The following is an 11,565-nucleotide window of genomic DNA, read 5'->3' as shown; positions in this document are numbered from 1 at the left end:
TATTTATTGTAGCTCTTTTGTGGTGGCAAAGAATTGGAAGTTAAGGGGATGCCCATCAACTGGGGAATGGCTAAACAAGTTGTGGTATATGAATGTAATGGAATACTATTGTGCTATAAGAAATGAGGAGCAGATGGACTTCATATTTACCTGAAGAGACTTATACAAACTGATATGGAGTGAGAAGAGCAGAATCAGGAGAAATTTGTACATAATTACAGACACAATGTATGTGTGACAACCAACTTTGATAGACTGGACTCTTCTCAGCAATGCAAGGTTATAAGACAACTCCAGAAGACTCATAATGGAAGGAGATGTCTACATTCAGAGAAAGAACCAGAAAGAACAGAGTTTGAATGCAAACTGAAGCAAACTATCTGCTCCCTTTCTTTTTTCTTGTTTGGTTTTGTTTCCTCTTTCCCATTGTTCATTCCATCAGTTACAATCCTTTACAACCTGACTAACGTCTAATGTGAAAGTATTTGCAGATTCTATACTTGATTGCGTGCTGCCATGTGGTGGGGGGGCAGAGAAGAGAGGGCAGGGGAGAAAATTTGAAACTCAAGGGATTGTGGAATTGAATCTTGTAAACTAAAAGTAAACAAACACATTTAATAAAAAGAAAAGGAGGAATGTACATTAAACTGCCACTCTTTTATTGGTCATGACTTGTTTTTATTCTTAAATTCATAATAAATTTAACCTGTATCTTAAAAAAAGAAGTGAGAGTTTTCTCCACACCATGATGAAACCTAGAAGTTCTACAACAGAGGAGGTTATTCACAAGGGAATTCTTTACTATGCTATTAATATGGAGCCATCTGTAATAACTTAAAGACAAAAAAAATATGAAAGCTGTAACCATGCCCCACCCTCAGTCCCAGCCTCTCATCCTGGCCCCACAAATTCTTGTTTTCATTGGCCCATCCTTCATAGCAGGGTTAAACTACTCACAGTATTGGCTGGACATGTTTAAATGGTTTTATATATACATATGTATGTATATTTAAAATTTCATAGAAACATCTCAGCAATTTCCAAGAATTAGATGAACAGACATTCTAAGGTGTGATGGTTGACATCTGAGTGGTTATAACACCCTGTTTACAAACTGTGCCCCCTGGAGGAGCCTGGGTCCCCCAAAAGAGGTATGTGAATGCAGACCAGTAGTGGTTGAAGTTTCTATCCAGGGGATCAAGGGGTGTTATTGAAGCCATGCCAAAAGAGTTAAGTAGTGCTGATTATTAAATTTTTCAGTGTATTTAAACCTCAGAAAATGGCAAATGTTACAAATTGGGGCCTGATTTGTTGTTTTACTGATTGTCTAGACTTAAGAAAGTGATGGGGAAAATGGTCATAATGAAAATTAAACATAATTGTGACCCATAGGCTCATGTCCCAACCCAGCAACACCTAGAGCTAATTGTCATGTGAATTGAATTTAAATGAAAGGACCTGATTCCAGACACTTATTTACTTGGCCTTTCTCTCCTCCTGCCCTGGCCTGGTGAGAATGTGTGAGCTCCAAAGTTTATCTTGTCTCTCACACTTTCCACACTTGTGCCCCTTTAGTATTGATGAAAGTGTGGTCCATCATAGCAGTCACTGGTTTGTGTGCCTTTCATTCTTCGGAATGGGAAGAACAAGAGGTGACTCTTGATGAGGTGACTGACAGGGCACATTTGTGCCCACAAAATGGTCAATCTCTTCTTGCCTGCAGCTCTGGAGCTGGATGAAAGAGAATCTTAACATATATATAAGTTATATTCTATAACTTCCTCAAATCAGGAAGAATAGTATATGAGGACAGATGTCTGATCTCAGTCACAGCCTGAGCGAGCCATGATTACACAGGTCTCAGTGGTAGGAGGTATTTAGGGAAGGAGTTTTCTCTCTAGAGGCATTTTCTGACCCTTGTCTTCTCTTTGCATGATCAAGGGATCATAGCATTAGAGCTGTAAGGGCCCATAGAGGTGGAATTCAATCCCCTTATTTTATAGATGAGGAAAATGAGGCAGTCAGAGGTCAAGTGACTTGTCCAGGGTCACACAGATGCTGAGGCAGGATTTGAACTCAGGTCTTCTTGGCCAGATCTCCATGCATTGGTCTGCCTAGCTATCTAGAAGAACAACCCTTCCACTGGGTGGAAGTAAGACTAGAAAAAAAGATATTCCTGATGGGAAAAAGAAGGGGTGTGGCTTGAAAAGACTGACTACTCGGGTGTTCCAAGGGTGGGGCAGACAGAGAGAGTAGGGCTACTACTTCCTTGCTGCAGTTCAGGATAAACTCTTTCCACCATTTACAATCCCTCACAGACACAAAGTTATGCTGTGTCTCTCCAGGACTATCCAAAGTGTTTGAGGGCAGGGATTATTTCACTTTTGTCTGTCTCTAATACCTAGTTCAGTGTCTAGCATGCAGTAAGTGCTTAATCAATGTTTGCGGAATGATTTATGACTAGACACCAAAAATCTGTGCTGAATTAGGACTGGAATTGAATAGTTTTAAGACAGTGGGTTAGATTGCTTTGGGAACTTTTGTAGTGTATTCAGTGATCTCAGATGCAAAAATCTACCCATTTAATACCAATATTCTCTTGATAGTGCTGGATGGTAGGGAATCATAGAATGCTACAGTCCCTAAAGCACTTGACTTGTGATTACCCAAAGAGCAATGATGAGACCCAGGGCACCAGTGACAACTTGTGTGAAAGAAAAGAGGCAAAGGCTATGTTTAAGGTCATGTTGGATTGGAAAATGGAGGCTGGTTTGGTCCTTTGGTCAATACAAGGGTAACAGATGGATCAGCTCAGTGGGGCTTCACTACTCATAAAATGTTGACATGTCCAGAGCAAGATGTCTATGAAGAATTTATAGGAGGACTGGGTAGGAATTATTAGCCTCACTATAAATAGTAGAAATAATGACAGTAACAATAACCCAAATTTATATAGTACCCACTACTTACCAGGCACTGGGCTGAGGGTTTTGCAAATTTATCTTATTTTGATTTGATGGTGAAAGAAAGAAGAGAAGAAAGAAAGAAATGGGAAGAAATATAGAAGGAAGGAGGGAAAGAGAGAAAGAAAAAAAAGGAAGAATTTCTATATTAAAACATTTGTTGATTGCTATATTAAAAAAAGATATACAATTATAAAAAATAAAAATACTCATCTTCAAAAAAGAACACTTCAGGGTGATATGGTGTAGAATACATTGATGTTGTAAGTTTATAAATTTAAAAATATAATATAATTTAATTACATAATATTTTAAAGATAATTAATAAGACAATAATATAAAATAATAAGATCAGGAGCCAAAGCAATCAGTACCTCTCTTGTCCACCATCTTGTTTTTACCTGATTGAAAAAATAGTTTACTTCTTTTTTTTTTTCTTTTTGGAGGGCAATTGGGGTTAAGTGACTTGCCCAAGGTCACACAGCTAGGTGTGTGTGTGTTAAGTGTTTGGGGCTGGATCTGAACCCAGGTCCTCCTGACTCCAGAGTCAGTGTTCTATTCACTGTTCCACCTAGTCGCCCCAATACAGTTTATTTCTAAAAATGTAGCCCAGCTATTTAAAAGTCCCATTCATCAAAAAATTACTTCTGATGTTTCCATTGCATCTGAAATAACCAGATTTGAAATGTGAAAAATATGAACAATTGGGATAAATGTTTTTTTTTTCCTTTTTGGAGGGCATTTGGGGTTAAGTGACTTGCCCAAAGTCACACGGCTAATGTGTCAAGTGTCTAAGACTGGATTTGAGATCAGGTCCTCTGCCCCGAGATAAATGATTTTTAAAAATCTGCTATAAACCCCTTGAGTTGTCTTGGTTTATTCAATGCCCTGCAACAACATTCCTCATGAAAAATCTAACAAAATTTGCAACAGCTGGAATACAAATTCTTCTCAGAAGTGTATTGGACACTTGTTCCTAGATTTTCATGTCTTAAAGTTAGCTAATTAAACTCAGAAGAAAGCAGAGCTGCGAGGAGGATTGAAGGCAGTGATCAAAGGTGGACCAGTGATTTCCATTTTAAGGGGAAGGTGCTATGCACTCTTACTGTTTGCTCTTCCTTCTTGCCTCCCCCCAACATGCTTCTTTTTACAAAATATGCAGTGTGGCTCATGTATAAAATTCATAACATTAGATCATATTTTTTTCAACTGGAAGGGACCTCAGAGTCTTTCTAGCCTAATCCCCTCCTGTTACAGGTGAGGAAACTGAGGCCCAGGGAGATTGCATCACTTGACAAAGGTCACCCAGATAAGAAGTGTTTGTAAAGGTGAAATGGGAATGCTGAATCCAGTGCTCTGTCCACTGGGCTGGGTGCTGGAGAGACAGAGACCAAGACTGAAGAGTCCTTGCCCTCAAGGTGCTTACAATGTTCACACAGATAATTAGATACAAAATATGTTCAAAAGCAGTGTTGAAGTGGTGGTGACCATGGGGAATCAACAGAGTAAAAAGGAGTCAGCCGCAAAGGGAGGCACCATATAACACAGAGACAATCTGCACCAGTTTTTCTAAATCAGATCCATGATAGGCAAAGAATGGGGTCACGTACCCTCATGAAGGGTTCATTGGCAAGACAGCAATAGGGAGGCCAAAGTCAGGGTCAATGAAACTGGACAAGCTCAAGCTGGCCCCTTGCTCTTCCTCATGGATGACGCTCCATCTCCAACCTCTGAGCTTTTGTAGAGGTTGTCCCATGTGCCTAGGAAGCGCTCTCTCTTTATCTCAACTTGGTAAAATCCCTAGTTTCCTTCAAAGCACAGCACAAGTGTCACCCCCTACATCCCTCCCTTACTAAATACCCTGGATGTTAGTGTGTAAGTGCTTGAGGAACTGAATTGAAAGAAGAAGTTAGGATATTGCAAATATTTCCCTACAGATCTAACCCAGCGAGCTAGAAAGGCTGCAGGATTCTGAGGAAAGAGGAGTAACCTCCCCCTCATGCCGGGAGGCCATTCTTGGATGGGTAGTTCTTTTTTTTTCTGATGGGAACTTCTTATAAGAGGCTGGGATTGATAACATATGGGAGACACGTAATCCATCAGCTATTAAAAATAAAATTACTTTGTTTAGCTGTGGGCTTTCTCCAGTTCTTCCTTACATCCCTGATATCCTCCAAATAAGGATTATTTTCTCTCAAGTAGATTTTTTTTCTCTTAAGTAGGTTCTTTTCTCCTCAACCCTCCTCTCCTTACCTTATGCAATTCTTATCCAGGTCCACTTATAAATCTTCTAGAGAAGATGAACCCAACATACTAGAGGTCTTCCTCTAAGCCTTCTGACATTTCACTGATACCATGGCAGCATCTGGGTTTTCTATCTCGCTTCCCTCAAATCTGCTATGTGACCGACCCATCGCCTTTTCTAATAACATTTGTCATACATGATATTTTTTACATGGCTTATTGTGTGCAAGTCGTGGTTGGTAATATGTCACATCCTATTTAGATCCAGCATAGATTTTTCCATTGGTTCATTGGGTTACTGGAAATGTGGATTCTTTGGAAATTGTTTTCTGCTTACCAGACTAATAGGCAACAAGCATTTATTAGGCACTTACTATGTTTTAAGCAACAGTGAAATAAATAAGCAAAAAAGGTCCCTGCCTTTAAGGAATTTAAAGTGTAATGGGGGAGAAACACACAAAAACGAGATGGAAAAGAATGGTGGGGGGAGGTACCTGCTTTGAGGCATGGGGTTGAAGTCTGTAAAGTTAGAAGCACACGTGTGAGAAAAGCAGAATTCACCCAGTAGCAGAATTGGGAAAATAGAGATGTTTCCAAGAGAGATTTTTGTGATAGGGTTCAATTTGGGACTATTATTATCTTGTAGTCTAGAAGTTTGCTACTTTTAATAGATGAAATTTAATTTTTAAGCAAATATTTTATTTCCCCCAATTACCTGTAAAAACAATTTTTAACATTTCAAAAAAATTTGAGGTCCATATTCTCTCCCTTCCTCCATTCCTCCCTCTCCCCCCCGGCCCCCGTTGAGAAGGCAAGCAATTTGATATAGGTTATACATGTGCAGTCATGGAAAACATATGTCCATGTTAGTCATGTTGTGAAAGAAAACAAACAAAAAACCCTAAGAAAAATAAAGAAAGTAAAGAAAAAGTATGCTCTGATCTACATTCAGACTACATCAATTCTTTCTTGGGAGATGGATAGCATTTTTTTTATCATAAATCCTTCAGAATTGTCTTGGATCAGAGAATAGCTAAGTCATTCACAACTGATCGTCATACAATATTGCTCTTACTTTCTACAATGTTCTCCTGGTTCTGCTCATTTCACTTTGCATCAGTTCATGTCACTCTTTCTAGCTCATGAAAGCCTTTTAAGTCTTTTCTGAGTATCCTGATCATCATTTCTTATAGAACAATAGTATTCCATCATAATCACCTACCACAGCTTGCTCAGCCATTCCCCAATGCTGGGCATCCCCTTGATTTTTGCCACCACTAAAAGAGCTACTAAAATACCTTTGTACCTATGGGTCCTTTTCCTTTCTGCTTTTCATCTTTTTGGGATACAACACCTAGAGGTGGTGTTGTCTGGTCAGAAGGTATGTATGGCTATAACCCTTCAGGTACAGTTTCAGATCACCCTGCAAAATGGTTGATTTAGTATTATCACTTCACCAGCAGAGCATTAATGTCTCTTTTTTCTCACATTCCCTCCAACATTTGTCATTTTCCTTTTCAGTCATATTAGTCAATCTGCTCTTTTCATGGCCTTGCCTGCAGCAGTTTTGACTTTGTTGTCTTCTTCTGAATTTGTGTTTTGATCTTCCTTGTCACCATAGTAACTATTTCAGGAACTTTTTTCTGCTGTTTGCTCAATTTCCCAGCCTATTTCTTTTTAACTCTATGCTAAAGTGGGATTGTGCTTCTGGAGTGGAGGGGGCACTGTTCCAAGCTTCAGGTATTTTGTGCAGCTGTTTTCAGAGATAATTCTGTGGACCTGTAAGCTTTCAGTTCATCTGAGGAGGTATGATTTAGGGACAGGGGTTTACTACGTTCCTGGTCTGTGCTCCTGTGAGTGACCATAAACACTTTTCTGCTCTGGAACTGTGACCAGGGTCCTAGCCCCTCTGTAGCAGCAAGTTCTGGCATGCTAGTGCTCATCCTTGCCCTGGGATTGAGACCTAGGACTGCAACACAGATTCACATATGGGCAACGCAACAGAGTCCTGCCTCAGTGCTAGCAAAAGGACTCCTGTAATCTTATTCTGACCAGTTGTCTGACTCCCTTGCTGTCTGTGGGCCAAGAGGTCCAGGAAGTGCCACTGTTTCCATGGATTCAATTGCTCCCACAGCCTGTTCCTGGTTTGCTGGGGTGTGCTTACCTGCATTCCACTCTTACCTTGGTGCAACAGACCTTTCCTGCTGACCTTCTAAGTTTTCCTGGGCTGGAAAATCATTTCAACCCATCCTTTTGTGGGGTCTGCTACTACAGAATTTGTTTTGAGGCATCATTTAAAGTCTTTTTGAAGGGTTTTTGGGAGAGCTTACATGAGTCTTTGCCTTTCCCCCACTATCTGGGTTCTGCTCCTCACAATTTGGGATTGTTGAGAGCTCTGTAAAATTTCCAAGGTATGATGCAGCCCATCACATCCTCCTAATTATGAGCCATCTCATTGTTTGTCTGCTGGAGCCCTTGTAGCCCTTCAAGATCTATGTCCTGACGGACCAGATTCATGGAATGGGCTGTCCGTTCCACCACATGGTATATATTCTGTGCTTTAGGCCTTCTTCCTCCTCTTATTTTTTTTCTTCTGAAGTATCAGGCTAATCTCTCCTCTTTTGAACTTTATTTTCATTTATCTAATTAAATATTTCCCAATTACATTAACATTTTTAACATTTATTTTTTAAAATTTTGAGTTATAAATTCTCTCCCTACCACCTGCCTCTCTCCCACTGTTGAGAAGGCAAGCAATATGATATAGATTATATAAACACATATAGATTATATATCATATATATATACAAAACATATTTCCATATTAACCATGTTTCATAAAAATGCGAAAAATAAAGAAAGTGAAAAAAGTCTGCTTTAACCTGCATTTAGAGTTTATCATTTCTCTCTCTGAAGGTGGATAGCATAGTCTTTAGGAACTATTTTGAATTATTGTATTGGTTAGCATAGCTAAATATTTCAAACTGATCATCATGGTAGTATTTGTATTACCTCTTACCATGTTCTTCTGGTTCTACTCACTTTGTTTTGTGTCAGTTTATATAAAACTTCCCAGGTTTTTCTAAAAGCATACCATTCATCATTTCTTATAGCACAATAGTATTCCATCACAATCATATATCATAGCTTGTTTAGTCATTCCTCAATTGATGGGCATCCTCTAAATTTCAAATTCTTTGCCACCCCAATGCTATTAATACTTTTCTACAAATAGGTCCTTTTCTCTTTTTTTTTAAAAAAAAATTTCTTTGGGATATAGCTCTACTAGCGGTATTTCTTGGTCAAAGGGTTTGCACAATTTCATAGCCCTTTTGACAGAGTTCCTAATTGCTCTTCAGAAGGGTTATATCAGTTCACAACTCTACCATTGGTGCATTAGTGTCCCTATTTTTCCACATCTCTACCAGCATTTGTAATTTTCCTTTTCTGTCATATTAGCCAATTTGATAGGTGTGAAGTGGTATCTAAGAGCTGTTTTGATTTGCATTTCTCTAGTCCATAATGATTTAGAGCATTTTCCCATTTTACTATTGACAGGTTTGATTTCTTCTGAAAACTGCCTGTTAATATTTTTGACCATTTGTCAGTTGGAGAATGGCTCTTAGTTTTGTAAATTTGGCTCAGTTCCCTATGTATGTGAGAAATGAGACCTTTATAAGAGAAACTTAAGTTAAATTCCCCCCTCCTACTTTTCCACTTTCATTCTAATTTTGGTTGCATTAGCTTTGTTTGTGCAAAACCTTTTTAATTTAATGTAATAAAACTATTCATTTTCTTCCTGTGATCCTCCTTATCTCTTGTTTGGTCCTAAACACTTCTCTTACCCATAGATCTGACAGGTAAATTTTTCTGTGTTCTCCTGGTTTATTGATGATATCACACTTAATGTCTAAATCATTTTTTTCATTTGATCTTATTTTGGTAGATAGTGTGAGACGTGGGTCTGTGCCTAGTTTATGCCATATTTCATTTTTAAGTTGCCCCAAGTCTATCTGTAAAATGAAAGCAGTAATACTACAAAACAAGGGGATGGCTTTGCTAATTCTTTCACTCAGTAAGTTTTTAAGGCTTAGGAAATTCAAATACTTCTTACCATCCATCTCCCCTAGACAAAGGGTTTTATCAGGCATAGGTTTATGACTCTGCTAATATATATATATATATATATATATATATATATATGTATACAGCCAGTTACTAAATTATCTTCTGTTTCCTTTCTAGACTGATCATCCATTGCTCCTGATCATACATTCTATGGGCACCCAAACTGTCCTTGCAATTCCCCAAATTCAACAGTCCTTCAGCTGGACTTGAGCATCAGTACATATGCTCCTTCCACATGTTCAATGCTTTCCTTCCTCATCTCTGCTCTTTAGAATCATTAACATCCTACAAGGCTCAACTCAGGGCCCCTCCTAAGGGAAGGCATCCCTGATTCCCATTTTTGGTATGCTTACCTTGTTCAAATTACCTTGTCTTACTTCTCTGTGTGTATGCTTTATTCACCCAACAAAATGTGAACTCCCAAAGGGCACTGAATATATATTTTTCTATTTAGTCTTTGTTTTCCCAGTACCCAGTATAGTGCCTGAAATAGATTAAGTGTAAATCAATGTTTATCATTTTATTGTTGTTCCCAGGTTTATCATAAATCATTTCTAAACACCATATCCAAAGCTCTGCTCTGAGGATAATTTGTCCATGGATTATGAAGCTCACCTTTGGGGAGAGAGGGGGAGATAGAAGAGGGGAGAGAGAGAGAGAGAGAGAGAGAGAAAGAGAGAGAGAGAGGAAAAGAAAAAGAAAAAGAAAAAGAAAAAGAAAAAGAAAAAGAAGAAGAAGAAGAAGAAGAAGAAGAAGAAGAAGAAGAAGAAGGAGAAGGAGAAGGAGAAGGAGGAGAAGAAGGAAGAGGAGGAGGGAGGGAGGGAGAGGGAAAGGCCCTAAGGTCACTTCCCCTCTATATCCTAGGATCCATCCAGTTCAGGCTTGGAGCTGGGTAAGACTTGGACCTGAATCTTAGCTCTGTCATGTATCCTTGGCAAGTTCCTTCATCTTTCTGAGCCTCAGTTATTTTATTTGTAAAATGGGCACGACACTGACCTGGCCTGCCTTGTGGAGCTGTAGTGAGGCTCCAATGAGGTCTGTAAACCTTAGTTCCCTGTTGAAATGCCAGCCACGGTGGCCAGGGTGTAGAAGGGCAGCTCAGCCTGTGTTCCTCACCTTTCACACCGTAGTTGCCTCCTGGGGCCCAGCCACAGGCCCTTGGGGATGGCTGACTCATGCCCAGTGCACCATGGATCCAAGGCAACAAAGTCAGATTAGGAGCCCTGGGAAGCTCTTTGCTGAGGATGCAGGAGGATTGGGAACACAAGCTCCAATCCGCCAGGGGCATCTCCTGGGGGGAGTAGCTCCCTGAGCATCCTGCTTACAGGGAGTCTTGCACCTCCCACCCAATGGGTTCCTTTCATTCCTCTCATGTCAGTTCTACTCACAATGGTTCTCAGTGGACAGGCAGTCCTCACTTCTTGTCCCTTATTCATCTTGGTCTGGCTAGAGATGGTGTTTTGATTCATGGGCTTATTGATTGAAAACTGGAAGGGACCTCAAAGTCCATCTAGTTCACTACTCTCATTTTATATATAGGGAAACTGAGATCCAGAGAGAAAAGACTTGCAACACCTCAGAGGCTTTCAGATTTTATCCCTTCTTTTTACAAATATTTTGATTAATAGGAACATGGATTTAGAGCAGGGTGGGACTGCAGAACTCACCTATTGTACAGATGGGAAAACTGAGACCCAGAGAGACAATTTGACCTGCCCAAAGTCACATCGCTAGTAAATGGCAGAGCTGGGATCTGAACCCAGGTCAAGATCCAGCCCATTCTTCAATGCGCCAGCCTGGTTCCATCCAAACCAAACTATAAATGTATTGGATTATTCTCTGGCCCTGGAGAGGAAGGGTTGTTGAGGTCTTTTGGCTTTTCCTTTTCCTTTCAAAACCAGATCATTTTTCAACACCATGAAGGTGCAAACTATCTGCCCCAATCTTCCATGTGAACCTCCCCTCCTCATCCTCTGCTCCTTGCCCATTTATAACGATGGTTTCATAAACATGATCTTTTCCACTTTCAGGATGTCCCTGAATCCTCTCCTTAAAGCCCCTCCTCCCCTTGTCTATGCCCAGACCAAAAAAAAAGCTTTGGCTAAAGAAAAAGACTATTTCCTGGCAAGTGGAAACAATTAGTGACTTCAGAGTCCATCGAATTAAAAGTCCAGATGTTCTAACCCAGCTTGTAAAAAAAAAAAAAGATGAAGCAGCAGCAGCAGCAGCA

General features: G+C 39.7%; 1 long non-coding RNA gene across 1 annotated transcript in view; it reads left to right on the top strand.

Annotated features, from left to right (window-relative positions):
• Positions 1-988: 988 nt before the first annotated feature.
• LOC138173154 (uncharacterized) overlaps positions 989-11,565 on the top strand; it is a 30,003-nt gene continuing 19,426 nt past the window's right edge. Inside the window, exon 1 of the long non-coding RNA XR_011171340.1 lies at positions 989-1,151. This is a non-coding gene — a long non-coding RNA (uncharacterized lncRNA). The remainder of the gene's footprint in view (positions 1,152-11,565) is intronic.

This window comes from Petaurus breviceps, unplaced genomic scaffold (genome assembly GCF_028583685.1).
Source record: "Petaurus breviceps papuanus isolate PSGF00001 unplaced genomic scaffold, PetGlider_PUasm1.0 567, whole genome shotgun sequence".
Taxonomy (NCBI): domain Eukaryota; kingdom Metazoa; phylum Chordata; class Mammalia; order Diprotodontia; family Petauridae; genus Petaurus; species Petaurus breviceps.
This window is presented reverse-complemented; position numbering and strand designations above follow the sequence as displayed.